Source organism: Bombus vancouverensis, chromosome 11 (assembly GCF_051014615.1).
Source record: "Bombus vancouverensis nearcticus chromosome 11, iyBomVanc1_principal, whole genome shotgun sequence".
Classification (NCBI taxonomy): Eukaryota; Metazoa; Arthropoda; class Insecta; order Hymenoptera; family Apidae; genus Bombus; species Bombus vancouverensis.
Window position 1 is genome coordinate 11,755,380 of NC_134921.1, and position 14,637 is coordinate 11,770,016.

At 39.8% G+C, this 14,637-nt stretch overlaps 1 protein-coding gene across 5 annotated transcripts in view; it reads left to right on the forward strand.

The window, feature by feature from the left end:
• Window positions 1-14,637, forward strand: part of Pgant9 (polypeptide N-acetylgalactosaminyltransferase 9) — a 293,850-nt gene that overhangs the window by 18,538 nt on the left and 260,675 nt on the right. The gene's annotated exons all lie outside the window — the stretch shown is intronic.

Here is a 14,637-nt window from a genome sequence, read left to right on the forward strand (position 1 = left end):
TTCGAACGTATGTCGCCAGTTGGTACAAGTGGCTGCTATTAAGGCGATAAGCGAAATACGAAATCCGGGACAGGAAGCTGCTAGACCGATTACCATAAGGGCAGCGGTTTGATCGTTCGAACATTGAAAGTAACGAATCCGATCTAGCTTTGAAGCGCGCTTATGGCAAAATAGACGGTCGATACGCGGAATATCTAGTCAGCGGAAAGTATCGTAGCTTTTATCTCTAAGACTTCGCGGATTTTTTGAATTGTGTACGTAATGATTATATCCGTGGCAAATTTTTCGTTCCCCGAAGTTCTGAACCGTTTATCTCAAAAAGAACGCTCCTCTGATAAGATTAAGAACGTTTAATCAATCACGATATAAAAGATATGCGAAAAAGTGGCTACTTGTAACATGTCTATAACATTTGTTATCAGGGCGAAATAAATTCCATCCTTTCACAAACTCTCAGGTTTTTCGGCGAGAAACTTTTCGATATGAATTTTTATGTCGATCAAATTCCTTAAAAGTCGCATCAAACTTTCCGAGCGATCCGATAATAATTAAATTAAGGTGAGAAATCGTGTGAACGCGCACGTACTATTATTTAAATATCACGGGAAGTTGATTGCATCGATTGAATCTCGATGATTGCATTGTTTGAAGATCATGAGAGGTTATCAAGATGATCGTGTCATTGAGAGTCATCGAAGGCCACGAGCGGTCATCGAGGTTGTGTCATCTAAAGTTTATCGTAATAGACTTGGAGAAGAGATTGTTAGACTGCTGTTTTTTCAAACGACCAGATTAATCGCTGCATCCGTCGAAATGACTCGACATAACATAAGTAAAGCTTTAATTGCCATGTTTTTAATACGTTTTCCTCGTATTAAATCGTTTTTAATACGACGCGTGATATTTATTGCGTTGATAGTTTCAGCGAACAAAATCGTAATAATCGTGAAGATCGAGTCGAAGATATTATGGTCCCTCGTATCTGGAGTAAATTTCAGGTAGATTTACATTCGATGTTGGTACTCGCGTAACGGGATATTTGTGACTGTACAAATGTTAATAGGGTAGGGATAATTAACGTTAGAAAGTTCTTGGCGGTGTTCTGCGGACATATGTGCAACGGGCGATGATTTATATCAGGGAAAGTTGCAACGAGCATTTCCAGAAACATAATCTTGCTCGAGTACCACGCTGCGATTCCACTGGAACGTAGGTTTCTGCGGTAAAACGACGCTCCGTCTGTATAATGAGGCGCGATTGTGATATAAAGGCGCTGACATTTATTGTCGTCGCGGTCGAGCAAGTATGCGTGCGTTTCGAACAGCACTTGTAAGAAACACGGCGAAGATCGATTAACCTGGTTCGCGCAACCCGGTTTTGCATTAGAATTTCGATCGTGTTCCACTGCCTTTCGTTGGAAGTTGCGATAACGTTCGTGTCTCTTCGTCTCGATCGTCGAGTAACGAGCTCATTTTGTCAGAAATGGAAGAAGTTTCTTGTCACTTCTTGAAAGTACGTGGTTCATATCGTTGCGCTTCCATCATGTGCCAACGCTTTCCACGTACTTTGACGATAGTCACGATACAATAGTATTGCACTTCAAATTTGAATAGGAACAGTACATCGTAATATTGAGAAACTATAATATAATTATCAATTAGAATCATATTTATATTAGAGAAAAAGCATTTTATTTTTATCGAAAAAACCACAAGAGGACTTACTACAAGAGGAGCTTCTGACTAAAAAACAATTGTAAACGTTACTGAGACTCTGTTAAATACCTATGTACAAAAAGGCAATGGGCGAACGTACATAAATTCGTTATAAAAAGATATAAGAGAATGATACGCAATTTACTTATATACGCTTATCGCACGATAATCCTTTAAGCGGTGTCACGATCGGTAGCAGCTAAGTAGACGAACAATTTTTAATTATGAAACTGGCACGAAACGAAATAGCTGTCTGCGGAGTTCCAGACTCGCAAGGGTCGAAGGTTGGTTGGTCCATTCGTGAAATTACAGACGTGTACCTTAAGGTACGATTTCTACGTGCGAAAGCTGCGGACCCAATTAAAACCGCTTCTCTGCCGAGTCGCAGCTGTTACAACGGGAAAACTTTCAGAGTTCGGATAGAGAGAGGAAACGAGGGACGTAGATGGAATGTGAATTCACTCCTCTCTCTGCTCTCCTGACACCTCTTCCGCTTCTCTTCCTCTTTCCTCTTACGCTGCCGGAAGTATAAATTTTGTATCGTCGTCGTTTTGTATGTACATCGCTTGGTCGCGTGCTCCATTCTGTGCTAGGAGATAATGTAACGTTATTATCAGCAGTTCCGTTTGCTTTTTCTCTCTCGGAGATAATGACCGCGATACGTGACTACCGGATTGCTGGGTTCTGGTCGAGAACGCGAGCGTTTGTCATCGAAGGATCGTTGACGAAAGACAATTCTAACGATTACGAAGATCGTCCGTGATAGCTGGTGTAGCATTAACTTTACATTTTTGCATGATAACGCTCTAATACTCGGGCTGATTTTAATCTTTATTGGGTCTTTTTATTACTCTATTTTTACATTCGTATTGTAACCGAAGATTACAGGAAAAAATCGTGACAAGCACAATTTTCTTGATTCCACGATTTTAACTTGTATCGAGTTTCGTTTTGAATACCCACCCACGCAAATTTTATTCTCTTTTCAAGTTTAACGATATTTTCTATAGGTGGCTTCTCCTGGTGCTAAACTTTTCTCGCTACAATTCCCGACAAGTTCTCAGGATCGGGTCCTGACCGGGTCTCGATGTCGAGTATAACGCATGGTAACGATACCATTCGAAAATGTTGAAACCACTTTTTCGTAGTGGCGGCTGTACGAATAGGGGCACTGTATTGTTGGAAAATTGTCTTTTTGTATTCCATTTCAATTATAAAATGTAATTATCAAGTGCAAAAATATTCGTCACGTAACATGTCCTGATATCCCCCGGTGTTCAATGTGTCCCTTATAAAAACAATTTCATTAAACATATCCAGGCACGATCAATGGTTTGTTGGGGATATCAAAGAAATAATGGCGAAAATGTGTTTACGTAGCACCGTATCTACTACAAAAAGGAGCAACAGTTCCAAAGGAAGAAATTTTATGAATTTCGAAGTTCTAAAGCGCGAAGATTTTACTCGATATTAGGGACGTTAATATTGATCAGTCACACGTAACTATCGAGTTTCACTCGATCGAAACGTAGAGATGAACGTGTTCGTCGATCGTCGCGCGTTCCCTTTGTAGCCAGTGCATTGTACGAAGCCATTGTTACGTGACGAACGTCATATTGCGCGTTAATATTACCCGTTCTCGTTCCCTCTTGCTCGCTATATTTCCTGTCTAATGTGACGATGATCGATGGTCATTTTGTTCTGACAAGTTCGATCGAGTTTTGACTCGTGAGCGTAATCACGAGCGAAGTTAATTGAGCCATGTCGAGGAGCCTCGTTCGACGTAGTGTGCAACTTTAAGCGGTCGTTATCGCTTTCTGCTGTTCCCATCCGGTGATCTCCATCCTCCTCCCCCCCATTTCTCTAGAATATTTGATAATTCCATTTCGGGATATTAAGGGAGTATACAACCATGTCGGGTTCAAAAAATCGAAATATTCTTGCACCTTTTCAAATATTCAATTTTCGATATGCGTACAATACCGTGGTAAAATGGAGTGTTGGAAGTTATAACATCGAATACGATTATCATAACACCGAACATGATTCTTGGCGGCTTAGAGTCTTACCAAGAATCTCGTTTTCCCTTCATTTTTCAGGTCACTGAGGTTTTTGATATTCCTTCTGTTTATATTCCGTAAAATTCCGGAAATATTCCGTAACATTTATTATTAGTAATGATCGCGCAGGAAATAAATTATTAACTTTGATCGCAACAGCATTCGAGGTAGTTTCGCGTGTTGTTTATTTTTCGTTCGTTTAAAAATCGTAACAACCGGTGTTCATCGGTTCATTATCGAAAACCGAGGCATAGACGCGCACTAAGGTATAGCTACACACCAGGTACCTATATTCAGCATGTTCATTTCCATGCGCCCCATGTAGTTAGCAGTTTGCTAATGACTTTGCGATTCTCGCGAACATTCTTCAAACGTACCAGTTGGAAATTAACGTTCTGAATTATTAGTTCATCACCCGGGATGAAGAAGTAGGTTTCGCGTTTGTACGTTTATTAATAACGGAAAGTATTTTCTGAGATGACAGCCAGCTTTCTGCGTTATTCATGCAATTTGTTCGTTTATTATCGAAGTTACGACGTTTGTTACTCTTTGATCTTTTTATTTTAAATTCCGTCTTGCTACCAAGCGTAGAGAAAGGTGCTGTACTTTTAGCTTAATACTCCATCTCGTTACTTTAAGCGTCGACGAAAATAAAACTGAAAATACGGAAAAATGTCTTTTCTTTTCACATGACGATGAATTCGAATGACGATAAATTGGAACGACGATGACATTTTATTCGGCGCACTTTTCATCCCAGCATCGCTCGTGATTCTTTGCTCGACTATACCTGGTACAAAGGTGTCAACCACTATCGCGATATGGCATTAGAATGAACTTCTGACATTTAATAATATAAGAACGGATGAAAGGTTAATTCAAAAGTCACATCGAACAGCAAAACTGTTGTGTCGTCTTGATATATAGAATCTTGCAGACAATTTTCTTACCGTTGGATCTCATCCTTTTCCGTGCGTTGTTGACGCAAGGACACGAGAGTTATTGGGAAAGCTGGTTGCAATTACACGAGTGTTGTTCTCCGCGAGAAACTTTCACTCTTCGAAAATTTATAAAATTACGCGAATGATTATGGCGTAGACTATTACCCGAATTAATAGGAAGATTTAATCATTCAGGTAAGAGAAACTTTAATAACACGAGTAAACGAGAAACGTAAAAGTATAATACTTGTGGTAATTGGATCGTACAAACTTTTTTCATTGTAAATTTTTTCTCTACAATATTTTACGAATCGTCGATAAAGAGTATGTGGTATTTACTAGAAGACGTACTAAACAGTGTGAGTAATACAAAGGTTTAACGAACGTGGCTGTTGAAACTTCCAGTATCGGTGCCTCGGTGTCCAATTATCGATACATCAGTGAACTCGAGTTTCTTAATCGTCTTGTATCTCTACGGACAGCTCGAAATATCTACCTATCTTATACCCACAATCTTATATCGTGTTTCAATTTACCGTTATCGCATTTATCTCCCAACATCTTGTTTGACCGAATTTTCTCGTTTGAATTTTTTTTTAAAAGCTTTCACCGAGATAATACGAGCCTTATGGAGCAAAGTTTTTAATAGAATCGTTTCGTAGTCACCTCGACGATGAAGATCGATGTAAAGAAATTTCAAATCAAACAACGATCGCTGTGACACGTAACAAAGATAGCTCGTTCGAAATGGAAGTCTCATTTCGATCGATCGTCGATGTACGATCTGCCAGCGCCTTTAATTATAGCTTAATCGTTTCCCGTTGCCGGTTAAAAATATCGTTCTACTAAACTCTGCCGGAATCTTCGTATCAATTATTTTTTCCGAGCCCTGCACACGAAGTTACTTCATTCATATGCATCGGAGGAGAGATAAAGAGCGTGTAAGTTCACGCGACATCGAATGAACGGCCGAGAAAGGTCTGCTGGTCGATGGCCTACGAAGGCCGCCTACTTACCTTTTGATTCTTTACCAGGCAAACCGATTACGTGCTCGGCGAAACCGTGCATTTTCTCGTATAATTTGCTCCATGGACGTGCAGATTCTCGGCTGACAGGCCACTCGGAGCGATTCGACGAGGGGAAAAAGCGGGTTGCCAGTAAGCAGGAGGAGAGGTCGTGTCGATTAAAGGCTGCGGAACGAAGGGACGCCACCGACTCCGACCTATAATGAAGTCACGCACGCCTTTAGAACGCGGATTTTCTCTACCTTTACGCGATCCTTAAGCGCAACTGGCGCAACGTGCAAGTGTTATAGTCGATACTTTGTTCCATGGCAAATGTGATTTTCGAGTGGAAATCGTGGAAATCGAAGTATCGTTTCGGCAAACGACTCGAACGTGAATTACAACGCGTAGAAATTTCATTCGATGGTTATTGCCTATAGGTAATCAGATGTAACGGGTTCTTTCCAGAGAAAGACAAATTTCGATCGTGAAGAATTTAACTTGCAAAGATTACTATCCATAATAATTTATGTCGAACTATGTCGTTCTACTTATGGCTTTCTTTTACAGTCTCGATATTGTTCAGCAACGGCAACGACGTTCATTTATCATTTTATTTATTTAGTCGATCAACACGCGCCTTCTAAAATATTCTTTCATCGGGTTTTACTTTACTTTTATTACTCGTACTTTGTTGTGTATTTCTCTTATCATATATATTTGTCGTACATGCCATTTTTCTTTTCTTTTTCTTTGTATATCTACGGAGCGATTCTACTATCGACCAACGTACGATTGTCCATACAACGATACATTGATGATAAAGAGCGAAAGTTTGTTGTGAGTAAGGCTTACGGATTAGTATGAAACAAATTCTTCGAACACGATTTGCTTCGCTAGTGTACGCTAGTTAATCAAGGAACTGCTTGGTGGAAATTCTCGAAATTCTAAACGAGTAGACATTGAACGTAAACTGGTCGAGAATCCAGAATGAACACGAAGCAACGAAAGGAACGTGTAGATAGAATAACTAGAAACTTCTTTGGGTCGGATATATACGATCTGGTCGATCCCCGAGTTACGACCATCTTGATTCCTTTGGTGACGAGTTTTTCGGAATTGGCTTAAGATCTTTTATTCGCTTCGAGAAGAAGACGCTCCATGTCAAGTATAGAGTTTATTTTTAACGGATGGAGCTCTAACAATTGATTTATAGCCTCTTCTTTCACCGCATACTACCACGAATCATGTCGTTGAATATAAATGAAAAATGGATTTCAAGAAGAGTTTGAAATTCCGCTCGAACGAGTCAGATATAATGGAAAGTTCAGATCAACGGAAGAGAATATCTAATAGGATCAGCTTAAGACACCGACGTTTGATGGAATTTACTGTTTATTTATCGATATTGATACGGATCTTGGTCTGATATATTAAATTGATTAAATTGATTGAATTGGCGTGATAGATTAAACTGATATTACGTTGTGCTTCATCCTTATTATTCGTCACAATCGGCAGATAATTAAAAATGAATCGCTCTAATTTAAAAACGTTAACGCTATTCCGTCTTGTTTAAATCTTCAAGGAATCACGATATTTCAAGTTTGTAATTTCATTCAACATCGGGGATCGATAATCGAGAACGTGCACGTAGTTCTTCGAATTATCGTTCTTCTCATCTAAAAAGAATTTTCTCCTCCAGATAAATTAACCATTTCGAACATCATTTCCCTTCTTTCTTATTCAATTCACATCTATTACCTCTTGGCGGAAGCACGGAAAGTTTGGTTGTTAGAACGAGAGCGTAACCGATCCGCAAGGATCGCCGTGCGACCGGCAGAAACTTAATTTCAAGGTTATTAGGCTGATAGAGTGTGTAAGTGCGGCCCTGTCGAGGGTCAGCTCCTGCTCTTCTTATTCTCGTGAATGAACCACGCTTTGTGTTCGAAGGGAGATTTAAGGTCTTCCTCGGAATTCCATCGGTATACGTTGCGAGTGTATGGGTAGGACGATATTTGGCCGATCCTCTAGAGCCGTTCGTGGTCTCTCGAATGGCTGTTTGAGAACGGCGCTGTTCCCAGATACCTAACGTCTAACTAAGACCAATAAGATGCATTTAAACGAAGGGAGACGAAACATTAGACGGTTAATAACGGTTATTAGCTTCGATATTATTCTCGAATTGCATTTTATTCCGTGTGCTAATTGTACGGCGAAAGGTTAGTCGAAAGAGCGTTACCCCTCCATGGTAATTTCTAGTTGGCTTCGTGGCCTTTGTCATGTCGTCACGCAGCAGGGTGCTTATTAAATGTTGGCGCTTTTTAGGACTCGTTTGTCGCGAATGGCTCACGTTACGTAAAGGAAAGAAAAAGTATGTTTTTGAAACGATCCAGTGTTTCTTCTTTATTTTCTATGTCTATTTTCTATTATTTTCTGTGTCTATTATGATATTATTAAAATTACTGTTTCGTGCGTACACTCCTATTAGAATTCATTTTGCTGACTATGTTCTCTTCTCCGATACTTCTCTTCGGTATGATGTCTGGTAAAGCAACAATTGCATCGCAAGGTATGGAACTTTTTTATTAAGAGAACGAAACAATTTTTGTTTGAAAACCAAAGCACGCGTTCTCTTACTTCTTTTCGCTTGTCTACAATCCGTTACTTTCCGCTTGTCTACAATCCGTTGTTTTCCGCTTTTACAAATCCGGCTTTTTAAATACATCGATTCATCGTTCGATTCACGTTCTGCCCGTAAGGCGAAAAAAGTATAGTACGTCCAGTGGCGAAAAGTAGCCTTTTAAAAGACGATGCTCCTGTTCGGTTAGTCGTAAAGGGATTAAAAAGGAATTTATCGAACGTTAGTTTAAACATTTAGGAATATCGCTTGAAGTTCGTGTCACTTTTAAAACGGAAGTAATTACGTGACATATCGTGTGTACTGCAACGTAGAAAAAGTGAAAATCGTCGTTGTTGCCGCTTCGAGGTTACATCGCGTAAAAAAAGGTAGAAAGAAGAGAGAAAAGATTGAAAACCGTGCCCGAGTTGCGAAGCGATAAAGTTCTGCGCTGTCGACGATCGTTAAATTCGAAGTGCATCCCCTAAATCCAAAGCCATCGCGGAACTGACGAGGATAATTACAAGTTTTCGAGGTAATTGCCAGGCAAATGAAGCTAGGCAGAGAATAAATGGAAAGCCTGAAGAATTTTTCTGCCGTAGTTAATTTCTGCGGAAATACAAGTGAAATATTTCTCTTCGTTTTTATCAGCCATTGTTTCAATTTTTAATTAATCGTAAAAGCGTATCTCTTCGTCGGGTTGGTTTATAATTGGGAAACAAACGTGCAGTTTCTACTAGAATCGTTTTTTCCATCGAAATATCGAGATATACGTATATGGGTGGTACTGTCGATCAAAAAATGTAAACGAAGCACCAATTACGAGCAATATTTCGCTAAGGGTAATTTAAATTTCGCGCCTACACGTACATCTATACATGCGCCAAAACGAAACATAGTCGCTGAAAGCATTACTTGACGGCTTAATAAACTTTGGTGTGAGCAGAACGGGTACGAAATCAAAGTTCGCATTACAAAAATTTAATGTTGCTGAAAGCTTTTTAATAAGCAGGCTAAATTTTGTTAAAATGCAGTTTCTGAAAAAGTTGGCTGCAAAAGTTGTGGAGATTGGCTTTTAGCGATATAAAAGCCATTCGTTTATTCGATATTCTGTTCGCTCGTTGTTTCCACGTAAAAGTGCAATTTATTCCTTATCATAATACATCCTTTGCTGTATCTTCTTATCGTATTTCGACGTTCGGAAATAGGCACACATGTGTATTTCTCCGGCATAAAAACGAACTTTATGCACGCATTAAACTCAATCGTACGATAAAAATTCTACGGCGTATCATATCACGTCAGATATCCGATAATCGTCTTCTGGTCAAGAATTCAACAAGTTTTGGCACGTTCGGTCGGATAGAAGCTCGACACGACGCGGTACGGGCCACGATCTCGAAAAATTAATCCTGATCGTTGCGGAGGAGAAATGGGATGGGAGTTTATGCCATCGACGATGAGAGCGGGGATAATAAATCGAGGGGGATTTCGATGGTTTAACGATCACGCGACTTCCACCGGGTGAAGCCCTAGACGACGAAGAATTTATGCCGCTGGCTGGTGCGGGTCACGTCGCTGAATTTCGAATCCGACTTTACGACTCCGCCGAAATGGGAACGATCGTTGGAAGAATCGCTGGCGTGGAAACACCATCGAGCCGAGCTATCAAAGATTTAGTTAGTCGGATCTGCCTTTTTTCCCCCTGTCCCTTTCCTCTCCTTTCTTTGCCACTCATCCGCTTTTTTTCACGGAACCCTCTCAAAGGGTTGATTCGATAGACTCGATGTCCATTACTTCGTACCAATTTATGCGATGCTTCTCGGAGAAATTTATAGGCGAGGATTCTTTGACAAAGGATCTCCATTTAGGAACAGAGACCAAAGGGTCTACCGAATGAGAATCAGCCGCCGAATTTTGCGAATGCAAGGAGTCATACGGACGATGGTTTCGATCTTTTTTTTCGAGTTTAGAGACATTGAGAATATGGATCAAACATCATGGCGACTTGAACAAACTTGGCCAAAATTCGCGTAAAGTTTCGCGGTATAGAAATAAATGTTCTGGGAAAGTTATTTGTCAGCATTTGATACAAGCTATTGAAAAGTAGAATATCCTAGTTGTACCCCTTTCGTTATACGTGTTTTGCCATACCAAATATATATTTATAGAAGCAAGCGCGGTTCGTGATTTATTCTTTGGAAAATCCTGCAATTCAGTATGAGATCATCGATTACTCGGAAGAAATCTCATTAGTATTATAATTTCCTCTCTCTCTCTCTCTCTCTTGCCTCTCTTAAATGTGTTTTAATCGTATCTATAAAAACATTAATCACACCGAAGAGAGAAAGATAAACGAACATCTATTAAATATCTTCCAGAGAATTTATCTTTTCAATATTTGTAAATTAATTTTTATTAAAAGAACGTACTTTAGGATGGATTTTCTATCATCATCAAATGTAGCCAGATTTAACAAGATGAAAGAAATCGCCTGGAAAGTCAAATGAAATTCTCAGTCCAACTATAAATCCATTAACTCAAATCGATCCTTTCTATTACCGATGTCACCGATCGACAAGGTAGAACGTGACGATGTGATTCAAATACCCGGCCGGCTTTTCAGATACTTTCTTGAAAACGCGTTGGCCGATTGCCAACACGAAGAAGGAATCCATGATCGAATCGTTTAAAGCTATCAAGACACCCCCTCTCCTCACGCCCTCGATTAATGAGTTTGCGAACAATCGCCATAGAAATCGTTCCACTGTTCGTAAACACTTTCATGTGAAATATTCGGGTCGAATGTACCGATATCGAGGACAAATAATTGATAGTCTTGAAAAAATAATTCTGTTTCCCGGTCGCATTCACATTGATGCGTTGAAGAGAAATATCGATGGAATTTCTAGCGCCGCTTCGTTCGATCGACGATCGTCTTTTAATTCTACACGATGAAATTGCTCAACAGTGAGGTTTTGTGTTGTAATTTTACGGATTCAGTTGCTTTGCAGTTTATTCGTAATTTGTCACATAAGGAAGACAATTTTGGAGCGATTCCACGCGTTAAAAATCATATTGTCCTGTCACACTGATAAAAACTAGCAGGTGCATTACGAATAAATTGCACAATTTGTATACAAAGCTTCGTAACCTTCTGAATTTTCTCTTGCAAGATTACCAATGGGATTACCGTCCTCATGGATACAAGAAATTTCCGATGGCCTGCTTACGAAACACCATTTCTTGTATTCACCCTTATAAACCTGGCGTATTCGTTTAGTCTGGTCTACTCGCTGCTGCACTCTTCTAACGTGCACCCACACACGATACACGTAGGCGCGTCCTCGCGACGATTGGCTGTCAAAGTCGGGGTACGTTCTTCGTTTGTTTCGTTGAAAAATAAAAGAAGAGAAAGGGACAAATAGGGAGAGAGAGAGAGAGAGAGAGAGAGAAAGGTAGAAAAGTACGAACGGTCTGAGTACAGAGGTAGATAGAAATAGGCGTGCGGCTTGGAGGCAAAGCGCGGAGAATGCGAGATTGAGACACCGGAAACGGAAACCATTAATGGCGTTCACGGCAAGTACCGTGAAGTGGATGAAACTGGATAGAGGAGGAAAGAGGGGAAGAAAGGGTGCAATATATATATATATATATACGTATACAAAGAGAAAATGAGCGAGTCGCAGGACTTAAAACGAGAGAAAAAGAGAGTGTAGCGGCAAAGGAGGGTGACCGTAGGAGAAAATCGTGCAGCCAGGGGTGAGGAGTGGAACAGTTACACAATGCCATTGTGAATTCGTAACCACGCTTTCTGCCCTTCCTTTCTGCAATCCTTCTGCCAGAGTCTTCTATGCGTCTTCTCTTTTGGCCAGCTTCTGACGGAGAAAACCCCTTGACGCGCGTCGCGTTCGCACATACTTACCGTTTTTTAATCCTCAGTGCAAAGGGTACACCCTCTTCCCTTTCCGCGCCGTACACTTCTATAGCATTCCTCTTGCTTTGGAGCATCGAAATTTTCGAACAGCCACTTGTCTCGCGAAAGAAGCTACGAGTAACTATAGGGTGTAGTTTGGAGTTGCTGCAATATTTGGGCGCGTTTCGTTGCTCACTCTGTTGTTTGAAATAGCACGGTGAATTTCGAAGGAGAGTTTTAATTTTTGTGAGATTTTACACGAACGTATCTTGGATCGTATCGGAGATTTTTCGACGATTCGTAAATATAATTGTAGCAGTCGCATTTATCAAGCTCGAGTGACTTTTATTTTGCACGTGTTGAGCGTTTTATACGGTATCATTTATTCCAGAATCGTTGACTCTGTTTGTTCTATCCTACCGCTATTTACCATTTAGGATAATACCATACCATAAATAAAGAAATTGTCTGCAAGAATACGTAAAATTGAAATCTGAACGAGACGTGAAAAACAAACAGTTCAAGAAAAGAGATCCGAATGTTCCAAGCAAACATTGCATTAACAGCGGTAATAATAAAACCGAAATGTAGATTATGTACGACTTGAACGCAGAAAGGTTAATTTATGGCACACCCGAGACGTCGTAAAGGAAAAGGCGTATTAATCGAGATTTTAGTGTAGGTTCCTCGAACGACTATTAAAAGGAGGGAAAAAATCTTCAGAAAGGAATTGTAATACACGCGAATCCTAACATATTCACTTGTTGCATGCCAATGGCGTTTAATGACACCTAAGTCATCGTTTCCAGAGCATTAAGTGCAACGTAGCCGTAAATAGAGCGGCTCGTAAAATGGCATTCGCGCCATTAATTCGCATACACTTACAAATTACGCTGGTGAACCGGCGCTTCCAGTAAATCACGCGAGCTTGATAAAGAATGCGCATAACTCGTAGCAGGTTCTCTCGTAGCTCCGATAAAGTTACACTAATCTTTCACATTTGAACCGTATACGCATGAAAGTCCGATTATAATCGTTTATTTTTAAAATAAGCGGAGGAATTTTTTTAATATTCAGAGAGGCGCGTCGCGTTGTCCAGAAAGTTTGTTTTTTCAAATTATATAGATTACGCTAGTGTTAGGTCACGTTAGCGATAACGACGAACTATTTATAACTATAATTATGGCTATAATTCACAATAATAGTTCTAGTTTATCGTCATCAGCGACGCGACCTTTATTTCTAATTATAAATAATTCCAGCTTAAGATATGAAAACAGAGTCGTTGAAATGGTCACCACTTCTAAGAAAACTCTACATCTGGTCTTTTTAGTTTTCTCAAGCACTGATGCCATCGACAGCGTGTAGACAAAAGACTGCGACGAAGTCAGACCATAAACAGTAGACAGGCGACGCTGGCTTCGGGATTTTCAGTTATTGGGTAACACAACTAGCGTGCGGATCTGAACCAGCTCAAATTGTATTCTTACTTATAATTACACTTCTATTTAAATATATTTTCTGCCTTACAATTTATCCACGAGTTTTCTCTGTTTACACATCGAATAACCTCAACAAGAGTTTCAGGGAGAAAGATGATCTCTGTATCCAGGTCGGTTAATCGTATCAAGTAAGTGAACTATCTGGTGTTATGCAAATTTCAAGTTCACATAACCAGCGCAGCATTCGCCTGTACAGTGCATTGGCCGATTTAATCGGACTGTGTTAATGTTTCAGAGCAAATCCTACGTCGAACAAGCATTGCGTTGGTCAAATGCGTTCAGCATCGCGAAATCGCTTAATACCTCTTCCTCCATTCCCATGCTTTATCTATTTCGATCTCTTTGGCGCATTAAGGATTGCATTTCTCCGACGTTCCAAAGCATGAGAATTCTAATGACGTCTGGATGGAATCGCGTCATTAAATTTTCCTTTATTGTTGGCTTTAATGGATTTGCAAGTATTAAAATTTGAAAAGTGGCGATTGCTATCCGCTTGCAACGTTTCAATTTTCGTAATCGTTACATTTTCCATATTTTACTTTCGTAAGCATGGAATACGTAATAGTTTCATTTTGTAAGGATAGAAATACTGCGAGACGGAGCATATTGAAATTGTTGTAAAAATTAAATAGCGTAATAAAGTTAGGGAAACACGCTATAAAAATTACGTACGTGCATCTTACGACATTTTTCTCATATCGAGTACTCGTTTCGTTTTCTCAAGTTCTTCATTGACAAACGCAGACCTTTAATTCTTCTGACTGATATCTAATCGTCGATACGTTTCATTTCTTCGTACTTTGGAAAACTATTTTTCATAGCTGAATTTATTTTTTAAGAGTCATATTTTGTCGTTATTTCGTATCTTCTCTCGTATGT